The following is an 8,030-nucleotide window of genomic DNA, read 5'->3' on the forward strand; positions in this document are numbered from 1 at the left end:
ACGCCCCCACAAACTGGAACGCGCACACTGCTGCAGGGAGGAGAGGAGAGCTACGAGCTAGCCATTTCCAAGTATTTTGGACAACAACCAAACAGTCTCATGTCTCACTTACCTGTAAGTAAACTATATTATTATGTTTTTTGTTTGTTTTATAGCACATCAGTCTATGCAGATTCAGATCCGGGACCCGGGTCTGAATCTGCTGAATCTCCCCAAGGATACGGCTGGATTCAGACCCATCAGCTAAATTACATTGTAATAATTGTTACGTGTTTTTCACTGACAAACGTGTATTTTATGTTTTTATTAGTCACGTAGCATATCTGCTATGTTTTTTATTGACAATTATGCAGGGTGATGCAGAAGTGTTAAGAAAGTAAATTTGGGCCAATATCTCAATTTTACTATAAAACTTAGACACTTATGCTACTAGGCTAACGCTATGTTTGTTGTTTCATTGTTAGAGGTTACACGATGAGAGCACTGGCTCAGACCCGAGCTACAGTCCTGAACCGAGCACGTCTTCAGCTCCAAGGGGACGCGGTCGTGCTAGAGCCAGAGGAGGCCGTGCTAGAGGGGGTGCAAGGGGCAGAGGCCGAGGAACTTGAGGTCAAGGACGTGGAGCAAGCCGGACTGCGACCGGAGAGCTTTTACAAGATGAGGATATTCAACGAGTGGAGAATCTGCAAGCTGAAAGAATTGCAGATGAGCAGGTAGCCTTTCTAAAATAGCCTCTTTTTTCCTGATCTCAACATTATCAAGAACTGTACACAATGACCTGCCATTTACAGTGAACACAACACTTCTGAGTTTATTGTCATTCATAAACTGTTAAAGAATATAATTCTATAATATAAACACATGAAACTTTTAACTCTGGTCCGGCAACATACCAAAAATATAATAAATGAAATTACAATATTAGTAATAATAAAAGGACAAGATGGTGAGAGTCTAATCTTCTTGATGAACTATTTTTTACAGGCTAGAATTGAACGACTGAGATTGGAAGAATCTCATCAGTTGCTTCAGATCAAGGGACCCAAGCCTCATGTTTGATGTCCTGCAGACGTCAGCATCAGGAGATGCTCCTCCACCAGACCCTCCAGCTCCACGTCTACCTACATGGTGTGTGTGCAGGAAGTGCCGTGAGATGCCCACAGATCTAGAAAAAAAGTGCTGTGGGCAACAACCTGCTTCCTAACCCTCACCCTCACCTGGAAGTATACATTTTACATTTTAAATTTGGTCTTTTATTTATATTTTGTCAGTTTTTAATAAAAATTTGAAAATGATGAATGCCTTTCATTTGACTATTTCTGCAACAGAAGCAATATATTTTCTCACCACCACATTAAAAATAAGTGATTACAGAATAATTACAACAAAATTGGTATAACCCTTTTTATTGTTACATAAATAATCTGTACATTTTCAACATGAGTGTATCTACACATTGGAAAAGGTGTTTCCAGGTAAGGCAGACAGGTCAGGCTGTGTGTAGGGAGTATTTGTCAGCGGTGGTGATCTACTCCTTTGGCAGTGATTTACCTTTAGGAAGAATATCACAATTACACATCTGACAATAATGAATACATTTTTGAGATAATCAAAGAATAAGAATACTTAGAGCTTTATTTCCCATTTATTTTGCACATAATTATGTTAGAACTTCTTCATCAAACTACAATATTGTAAGAAAACTCACCTAGGCCTCTGCTGAGTTGGGTCTGCAAAAGCTGTATGCTTTTGAGCTTAGTGGGGGTAGCATACTAGAGGTGTCAACGAGGGGGGTAGCTGCAGTAATGGCTGGGCTGGGGGAGGGACAGATGTCTGCTCAAACCAGTTGAAGAATTAACATCATCTCATCACGTCATCTCTGTGAAGATTACAAAATTAGATTATTTAGATTAGAAAATACTGTCAACATACATTTACTCTTCATTCATAGAGGACAAAACACAGAACTTTTTATATGTAGAAATAGAAGTCTTGGGTTTGGCAGTTGGACCAAGGGAGCATAAAGATTGATAAACTGTTGAGAAGATCCTCAGTTTGTTTCTATCCTCTCTGCATAGCATCTACCAGAGTATAGTCCATAGACAAGCTTGTAGCATGATCAATTACTCCACCAACACCACACAGAGTTAGAGGTACAACTTATGCTAGCTGTGTTTTATTTCAGTGTTGATGGTTGTTGTTGTTGATGTTAACAACTCAGTGTGAAGTGCTGGACCTCCTAAGGTGAAGGACAGGTTTTATCCTCAGGCCATCATATTTCTCAAATATCTAATCACTAACATTTACTCAATGTCTGTATAATGATATAGCAGATATCACTGATAACACATATTGTATGTGCAATAATGCTGTTTTCTGAAGTACCTCAAATGGCACTTTGAGGCACATAAAACAGAAAAAGCTAGATATGAAAGACAGATATTTATATCCCAAAGACATATTCATAGCAGCAGCAAGTTGAACTCACCGGTCGGACAGAGACTCAGAAACAATAGTTGAACTGGAGGGAGAGTAGGTCTCATCAATCCGTGTTTAGACGGCGTCGAGGTTGATCGGTCCTTCTCATGGCTATGAAAACATAGATGAGCTACATCACCACAGTTGTAAAGTGTAAAAGCCAATATACGTAGGTCTTTTTATCACAATAATAATGCAGACACTGAAGACTAGGGTAGAGTAATATCTTTAAAATTAATATACTAGTATAATCTATTCAATACTGGCGTCACCGACCCGTTTTAAACACACAGCAAAGCTAATATTAGCATTACGCTAATACAAGCTACAAAAGTAGCTACGTTAGCATAACTTACATATATATAACAAATCCTCCCCGAAGCAAAACAAATCATTACCTGTCCAACAGAAGGAGAGCAACCTCGGCATCACTGTTCAGGCCCTTCAGATCCCTCAGTTGTCTCCACCGCTCAAATGCTACTCCGATGTTGATTCTTGTTTGACCTCTTGCTTTATCCATAGCCTTTTTATTAGCAGTCCTTTCCTCCTCCGGCTTCTCTTTCTTCTCCTTTTCTCTGGACGAGCCGTTACAAGTAGACGTGCAAGTGGTATTTTCTCAGCCATTGCTCTTAAATAAATATTACATCCGTATTCGGTAGTTCTGCAGAGAGGTGTGCTGGTTTTTCTGGCAACAGCGACAGGTGAAGACTGTGCACGCGCGCAGTAGGCAGGGAGAGAGGGGGGCGGGGCGTAGACGGTATGCGGAAGCAAAACTAGACATGAAGCCACCTGATTGGTTTTTTCTGTTCGCACCGAACGGCTCGGATTGGTCGGGGTTTTATCAGTCCTGTGGCCGCTACAGAGCTCTGATTTTTTCCGTTCCTTTTTCTAAAGCCATAATGTATTGATACCTTTCATAAGAGAAGGACCATTTCTCCCAGTATAACAAAAAGTGTTTCTGAACAGGATTACCAACCCTACCTTTAAGTGGTTAATTAATTGCACATAGGCTTGATGGTAAACCACTTCTCAGTGTTTTACACAGAGAAGTGGTTTGAGGTCTTAAGACGGGATCCAAGTATGTGGATGCTTTGATTTTGTGGTTCCTTTTTTGTGGTGTGTTGGTATGCAGAAAATAGTTTGATAGAAGCAATTTTTTTGCCGGAAGTTCCTACTGCACCTGTCATCATTTTTAAATAGTTCACTTTGTTTTGCTTGCACATGTTTTTTTCCTCTGTTATGCTCAGTCATTGGTAAGCTTTTTAGCTTGTACACAGTAATCACATTTTGTAATTACTTGGTATGAGTCATATGACTGATATGAATTGTATGACTCAGGCCAAAACTCACATACTCATAAACAGTATATGTTTATTATTATTTTATAGAAATAAATCTTTACAGCCCAACTAATAAACATGCCTTTTGTAAACAGCATATCACTGCCTGGCCTTTTCTATAGCTATAGCAGTGACAAGGAAGTGTATTTTACTACGTAGAAACAGTTCTTGTCTTCATCTGAGTCACAGCTCTAGATAAGTGGAAATGTCACAGAGAACTGAAAATATACATTTCATTTAGTTCTCTTGTGAAAAAACTGCTTTATTAATAATATAGACTACCGGTCAAAAGTTTTAGAACACCCCAATTTTTCAGTTTTTTATTGAAATTCAAGCAGTTCAAGTCAAATGAACCCTTGAAATGGTACTGGTGAACTGCCAGAGGTAAAAAAAAAAAAAGGTACGGTTACCCAAAAAACTATACAAAAACACTTAAAAATGTAGATCTTTCTTTTACAGAGAAATTGCGAAGAAAGTCAAGGTGTCAGTGAGTCCAGTTTCTTTCACCATCAAAAAGCACTCAGAAACTGGGGGAAACTCTGAAAGGAAGAAGTCTGGCAGACCCAAAGCCACAACAGAGTCAGAAGACAAGTTTCTGAGAGTCAACAGCTTGCGTGATAGGCGGCTCACAGGACAACAGCTTCAAGCACAGCTTCATAGTGGTCGTAGTAAGCAAGTCTCAGTTTCAACCGTGAAGAGAAGACTTCGAGTTGCAGGTTTGACAGATCGAGTTGCAGCAAGAAAGCCATTGCTAAGACGTCAGAATAAGTTGAAGAGGCTTGCCTGGGCCATGAAACACCACCAAAGGCCTACTGAAAACTGGAAGAAGGTGTTATGGACTGATGAATCAAAATTTACAATATTCTGTTCATCACGCAGGAGTTTTGTACGCCGTTGAGTAGGTGAAACGATGGTTCCTCAATGTGTACATTAACTGTCAAATATGGAGGAGGAAGCATGATGGTCTGGGGCTGTTTTTCTGGATCCAGGGTCGGCTACCACAGCATTCTGCTGTGCCATGCCAGTACCCTCTGGTATACACGTAGTTGGTCCTACAGCAAGATAATGACCCAAAACATAAGTCCAAGCTATGCCAGAACTACCTCAGGAAAAAAGACCAAGATGATAAGCTTGAAAACATTTTTTCATTAAAAAACTGGAAAAATTGGGATGTTGAACTTTTGACCTAATTTTCTTATGTATTTGCATTTTTATGGAAGCTTTCCTCATGATTGGACCTCATAATTACGCACATGCATATTTTATTATTAGTGTAGTGTACTTATCTGGCTACTGTCCTCGTATTACTTACTGATGTAGTTTTTCTTGTTACTAATACTTTTTTATATATTTGCGCTTTCTATAGAGGTTTTGCACATGATTGGTCTATAAATATAGACATGTATTTTCAATTGCAGTGTGTAAATCTATCAGCAACTTATCTGACTTACTTTAATATGATGTATTCTGTAAATCTGTCATTCATGTATGTTTTCTGGTGCAATCACATGAGTAGATGTGTCTATGATCATGTCTTTTATGATGAATGATGAGGTCATAACTGTAGACCCACTATTTTTATTGTTGATGTGTAAATCAATCACAACCACATAATATTGTACCTCTCCTCAGGTGGCTTGAATTGTTTTGGATTTTCTTGTTGGTTTTTTTTTGCTATTAGCTTTCCCACGATGCCTGTTGAGATTATTTATATTGGCTGGTTTTAATCAGCAGCAGGTTCCTGTTTGCTGTTTAATTGGGTCAAACCACAATTTTTTCAGTAACGCTGAGGAAAGCCTTGGGCTGAAACACATCTGTGCTTTTGCTGCTGTGTGTCATTAGAGAAGTGATACACACTTAATTTCTGTGAGTTTTGTTTTTGGGTCAGCACCCATTTCTCTCTAAAGACTGTGAGTTGAGCACACCAGCTGTTTTGTTCAAATTACTTCAGTGTTACTTCACTTTTGGTCAAGCCAAGAATTGCACAAGATTACTCCTGACAAAAGTGAGTTAAAGTTATTTTGTTGTTTGTTTCTGTATACCTAACAAGTGAATGGCAGCATGCAGTGGTGAACTCAGATCCTTTACTTAAGTAAAAGTATGAATATAACAATTTATAAACACTCCTTCACAAATAAATCCTAAAAGTTAATTTGAGCTAATTTGAACTACTGTATACGGTTTGCTAGTTTAGTCCAGTGGTTTCCAAGGTAGGGGTTGATCCCCTTTAAAAGGTCACCAGATAAATCTGAAGGGTCATGAGATAATTAATTGGAGAGGAAAGAAGAAAAACAAAGTTCTGATACACAAATGTTTATTGAAATGAAATTTGAAATCACTTTTTGGTGGAGCTGTTAACAACTCAGACATCTGAAATGTGACTCTGACTACACGCTGCTTTTTGTAAGACATCAAAAGCCAAAAAGGTTGGAAACCAACAATGTGTTGTATTTTAAAAACGTTTTATATTATCCATTGTGTCAAATCTTCATCTGAAAAGTATCTAAAACTGTTAAATAAATGCAGTGGAATAGACTATTATACAATATTTATTTATATACAATATTTCTCTCTAAAATGTTGTGGAGTGGAAGTATAAAGTAGCATCAAATGAAAAAAATCAAATAAAGTACAAATACCTTAAAAGTGTACTCAAGCACTCTACTTGAGTAAATGAAGCATAATTGTGAAGCAAAAGACTGTTCCTGACTGAAATGTACCTTATTTACTTAAATAATGTAAAACGTGAAGCCAAATTGTCTATATAAAACAACTCAAACTTTTTATCTAAAACTTAAGTAACTTTTTTTAAAGTAAGACTAAACTTAAGTACAAAATTAAGTGTAATCTATACTAAAAATGATATTTATTAGAAAATAGAAGATATTATTATTGAGTGAGACAACTGAGATGAGTGCAATTCTTTTATATTACCAAGTCTCATTTGAAAGCTACTAAATTTTTCACCAGAAATACACAAATAAGAAAACATCCGGGAGGGCGGACAAAAAAAAACTCCAAAGTATTCTGAGAGTTTAGATTAACATCAGTATGAAAGAGGCACACATTATTTCTAAGAAACAACATTTAAGGCAAGGCAGCTTTATTTATACAGCACATTTCATACACAGGGGCAACTCAATGTGCTTTATATATAAGAATTGGAAGCATAAACATACAATTAAAATATATAAATAAATAAAACCAAATTAAAGTAAAAATTGGAAACATTAAAACACAATTTAAAAAAGAACCCAATTATCATAAAAAATAAAACAAAGCACAAAAAATAGAATGAGAGAAAGAAAATGAAAAGCCAGACTAAAATAGAGCATATAATATGAAAGCGGTTTAAAGTTTAAAGCATAAGGAACTCCTCATCAGATTGATATTGAACACAAGAAAAACAAAACAAGAATAGGATCAAAATAAACTTGCTGGGCAAAGATCAGTTTTTATTCAGAAGTTTCCTTTTTCCTTAAAATGACAACAACAATGCTGTATTTCTGTCCTGCATGCAAGTAAAAGTCCTAATGACCTGTATAGGACAAAAATGGCTCTACATGTTTTTCTGTTTTATGTAAAGCACATTGAGTTGCCATGGTGTATGAAATGCGCTATATAAATAAAACTGCCTTGCGTTGCCTTGCCTATAGTGACTATCTACTGTTCATGCTGTGGTGTGATGTCCTCCTCAGATGGGGAGACATTCCTGTAAGTGATAACAGTCATCTTCGTGTCTTTATCTGCCTTCTATAAATTAGATGCAGCGCAGCATTTTGAAGTGGTTAGTGTGCATCATCTTCTCAAAAGGTTGTCTATCTGTAAATCATTTCCTTCTATCAAAATAAACATGGGCGTTCTTATCGGAAACTTTTTGTGGTGACCTACATCATCTGTTGCAACAGCCCACAACACTTGTTGCTGTCAAAGCTGGCATGGTAGCATTAAAATATATATCGTAAAATTATAAGAACAAACCAACAACAAAACCATTTCCTCAATTGTACAAATTCTGCAAAACATCCAGATACAAACTGTGCATTGAAAGTGTGTCATCACAATTTAAGAAGAAAAAAAAAGAAGCTGAGTGGCTGACTAGCTGAGTACTTCCTCAAAGGTTTCATAAGACCGAGATGAATGATAAATGGGTACAGCACATTGAGACTCAGACTCACATTCAGACACGCTGCACCAGTTACTATTAAACGT

At 37.2% G+C, this 8,030-nt stretch overlaps 1 long non-coding RNA gene across 1 annotated transcript; it reads right to left on the minus strand.

Annotated features, from left to right (window-relative positions):
* Positions 1-1,399: 1,399 nt before the first annotated feature.
* On the minus strand, positions 1,400-2,526 carry LOC128356064 (uncharacterized). Its single transcript, XR_008321153.1, has 3 exons — positions 2,489-2,526; positions 1,709-1,879; positions 1,400-1,551 (listed from the first exon to the last, which is right to left on the minus strand). It is a non-coding gene; the product is annotated as an uncharacterized LOC128356064 (long non-coding RNA).
* Between the last annotated feature and the right edge of the window lie 5,504 nt (positions 2,527-8,030).

The sequence above is a fragment of the Scomber japonicus genome, chromosome 3, assembly GCF_027409825.1.
Source record: "Scomber japonicus isolate fScoJap1 chromosome 3, fScoJap1.pri, whole genome shotgun sequence".
Lineage (NCBI taxonomy): Eukaryota > Metazoa > Chordata > Actinopteri > Scombriformes > Scombridae > Scomber > Scomber japonicus.